The following is a 4,206-nucleotide window of genomic DNA, read 5'->3' on the forward strand; positions in this document are numbered from 1 at the left end:
AATTCCAAGTTAGATTCGATTTCTGAAACTCTGGATATGGAATTTTTAATATTGGAGAACTGTATGAGTCGTATGAATAAGTTCTACCGAACAAAAAACAAACATCTATAGAATAGAAAGTTACAGAAGTTGTTCTTGTAGGTCACAAAGAATCACCATTCTTGAGCTGGAAGGACAGATTTCGTGTAGCAGTGGATGCAGCCTTAGGTTAGAAAGCAAAATTGAAATTGTGAATTTATATTAACTCCCTTTACCCTTTTAACATGTTTTCCTTTATTATAAATCTAATATCAGGACTGGAATATCTGCAAAATGGTTGCAAGTTTCCTATAATCCACAGAGATGTCAAATCTACAAACATTTCCAAACAAAGTTATCTGATTTCGGTCTTTTAACACGAAACGGTGTACACCTCGGACGTCCACGTAGACGTCCCACGTGCCCGTCAAACGTCCGCGACGACCACCTCCTGAATTGTTTTGTGGTAGGGCTGGGGTTGCACGTTCGTTTGTGCACTGCAAGACGTCCGTTTGTGCACTCGGTTGACTGCTTCTATAGATAAGGCGGAGTGTCCTTGGCTCAGCATTTTAGCACATAGGGCTTCGGCCGGCGCTACTACAGCACTTCGCTAACTCGAAGCCTCTCGGTAAATCTAGCTTCGCTAACTCGAAGCCTCTCGGTAAATCTAGCTTCGCTAACTCGAAGCCTCTCGGTAAATCGGCTAAGTCTTGAACCGTCGCGCTTATCTTGCTCCCGGTAAATCTAGCTTCTCAGTAACAAAAGCGCTTATCTTGCTCCCGCTTCCTCGCATCTGTGCTCGTCAAGCCAACTTTGCTTTTTGGGAGGTGAAACTACGGTTGAAGTGGACATTTCGAAATGACAGCATCGAAGATCCCCTTGCTTGCAGAAATGAATGGATCAGAAGGTGGGGCTGGATTCTATTTCCGGGCCGGGCGGGAGGTGAAGGCCATAAGATTGCGCTCCCGGTAAGGAAGAGAGGAAAAGGGTGCTGTCATCTAAATAAGTGAAACTCTTGACGTCCGTTGTGGGGGGGACGGACGTCTAAGAGGCTGGACAATCACCTCTTCAACTCCCCTCTGTCAGCCCCTTAAACGTCCGTTGTGGTGGGGCCGGACGTCTATAATATTATAGACGTCCGGCCCCCTCCACAACGGACGTTTAAGGGGCTGAAGACAATTAATTCTTCAACCACCCTGTCAGCACCCGAAACGTCCGATATGGGGGGACAGACGTCTATATAATTGTAGACGTCCGTCCCCCTCCACAACGGACGTTTCGGGTGTTGACAGGGTGGTTGAAGAATTAATTATCTTCAGCCCCTTAAACGTCCGTGGTGAGGGGACGGACGTCTATATAGACGTCCGGCCTCCTCCACAACGAACGTTTAAGGGGCTGAAGACAATTAATTCTTCAACCACCCTGTTAGCACCCGAAACGTCCGATATTGGGGGACGAACGTCTACAATATTATAAACGTCTGTCCCCCTCCACAACGGACGTTTAAGGGGCTGACAGATAATTAATTCTTCAACTACCTGTCAGCACCCTAAACGTCTGATAAGGGGGGATGAACGTCTATAATATTATAGACGTCCGTCCCCCCACAACGGACGTTTAGTGGGCTAACAGGGGAGTTAAAGCGTTCATTTGTTCAGCCTCTTAGACGTCCATCTACCCAGGACGGACGTCTATAATATTATAGACGTTCGGGCCCCTCCTAAACGGACGTTTAGTGGGCTGACAGGGGAGTTGAAGCGTTCATTTGTTCAGCCTCTTAGACGTCCGTGTCCCTCCCACGGACGTCTATAATATTATAGACGTCCGTCCCCCCGGACAACGGACGTCTAGAGTTTCACTTATTTACGAATATGTCACCGGTCAATTATTTACGTTGGGGCTTTTGTGGACGGACGTCTATGGGGGGACGTTAAAAGCCAATTCTGCACTAGTGTATCGTGCTCAAAAGAGGAAGGTGATGATGTTTAATATGTCTTATGATCTATTTATCTTTGTTGAACATTACTTTTATAATGTATGTAATTGTGGTGCTTTTTTCCAGCTTATTTCCATGCTGATTTTTCCATTGTTGCTTATTACCTTACTGGAACATTCCATCCAGAATTTTGTTGCCTATCTTCATATTATTTTGAGTTAACCTCATGAATTCCCCTGATTAGGTTTGAAATTTAAGAACAGTGGTTGTTTTCATTATTATTGGTTAGTGTATTGAAGGTTTAGATGTTCAAAAATAGTTTTAACATGCAGCGTGGTGTATAGAATTTTTTTTCTAGTGTAGTATTAGTTTTGGTATGATTAGGAACCTTGGTTTTAGGCTTTAAATGTTGTATATGTGCATGAGTGGATGATACAAAACTTTTTTTCACGCAAAGATAAATTTCTGGTTAGATAATTGATATTTTTCTCCAAAAGAGGCTACGTAGTTCTTCAATGGAAATCACGTGGATTAGTGGCTGTTTGCTTCTGGAATTTTGGTCTTTAGAGTGGAATGAAACACTGATTGGTGTTAGAATGTTCAGTTCAAAAATAGTTTGGTTTGTGTTGAATAATGCTAAACTAGAGTGGTAATTTGATAGTTAATTGCATGATGTATTTTAAGACTTTTTGGTTGATCATATATGTGTTTTAAATTTGTTTATGATGTTTGATTCATGAATGGTATGAATGAATTGTTTTTTGGTTGGATTAGGCATTTTGTCTAAGTGGCATTTTGGTTTGGTTAACATGCTGGTTGTGTGTGAATAAAAATCTGGTGCAAAGTTGGGTTTGGTGCAGCCATTTTTCAGGGTCAAGTGGTTCCTAGGTTGTTTTTAAGTGTGACCAAATGGGCTAGAAGTTTGCTGGAAGTAGTTTTTTTGGGCTGGTGCAACTGCTTTAATGAAAACTAACGCTGGTTATATTATGTTATGGGATTGGATTTTGATTGTTTGCTTTCTATGGTTTATGGTGCACCTTCAAGACTATTTTATGTTAACAAAATGATGAAAGCATAAAAATTTTGATGATGTCCAAATCAAGTCTCAATATTGCAAGAAGATCGTTGTGAAGATTATTATTTGTGAAAAGCTTTTGTAATAAGTAGTTTTTGTATAGGACTTAGTGTAGTCTTTGATTCCTTGTATCTTATGCTTTAAATTTTTCTTTGTAGTAAAAAATACTATGCAATAATCGATTAGCTATTCAGATAATTGATTATCACATGAAAGTTTTATTAATTACTAAAAACTTTATTTGGCCTCTAGAATAATTGATTACCAAAGATTGATAATCGATTATGACTAATCAATTATGACTTACAACAATTGATTATCACGACTAGCCATTGGAGTTTTTAAGCATTTTTTTGGTTGTTGTACTTTTATTAAATGTGTAATCCATTGTCTAAGTGGAATAATCGATTATCATGCGAGAAAAATCTGACAACGGGATAATCTATTAATAAAGTCTTTATATAGAAGATATATACCCTCGTTCAAAACATGCAACTCCACGTTTTTAAACTAAAGTGAAGTGTGAACTAGGGTTTTTGTAACTATCTGAGAAAGGATTGGAAACTTGGTGTGGGTAAGTGAGAACTTTCACTGTAGATTTGATTGAGTGTTGTTGTAGTTGCTAAGTGAAGCTTGTCATCCTTCGTGAAACATTCAGAGGAGGTGTTCATCTCTTGAGATATCAGAGGAAGTGAGTATCATCTCTTGTGGTAACAAGAGATGTGTTTTTCTAAACCTTGAACTTGTTTTTCTGTGTGATTGTAAAGTTTATCGGTTTTGTGATAGTGGAACATTGATCTCTTAGTGGAATTAGCAATTGGACGTAGGATTCTTATGATTCGAACCAGTATAAAATTATTGGTTTAAACCCTCTTTTGGTCCTCATATTTGTTGGTGAATCTCAAGTGGGTCCTTGTTTTTTAAACTGTCAAAATTGAGTCCATATATTTGTAAAATTCAGTCAATCTTGTCTCTTCTGTTAAGTTTTGATAAACGGCATTAAGAGATGCTGAGCAGTATTTTTTTTTAAATAATGTGGCATTGTGTATTAAATTGAATGGATTATGTGTTAATTCCTCATGGAAAAGTAAATTCTTACCGTCAGAAATTTCCATTAAAAAAAATGTAGCCAAAGAAAACAAAAGAGGCATGTTTTCTTCCAGGTCTTTATTTCCAC

Source organism: Vigna umbellata, chromosome 6, assembly GCF_029865625.1.
Source record: "Vigna umbellata cultivar VRB3 chromosome 6, Vumbellata_1.0, whole genome shotgun sequence".
NCBI lineage: Eukaryota > Viridiplantae > Streptophyta > Magnoliopsida > Fabales > Fabaceae > Vigna > Vigna umbellata.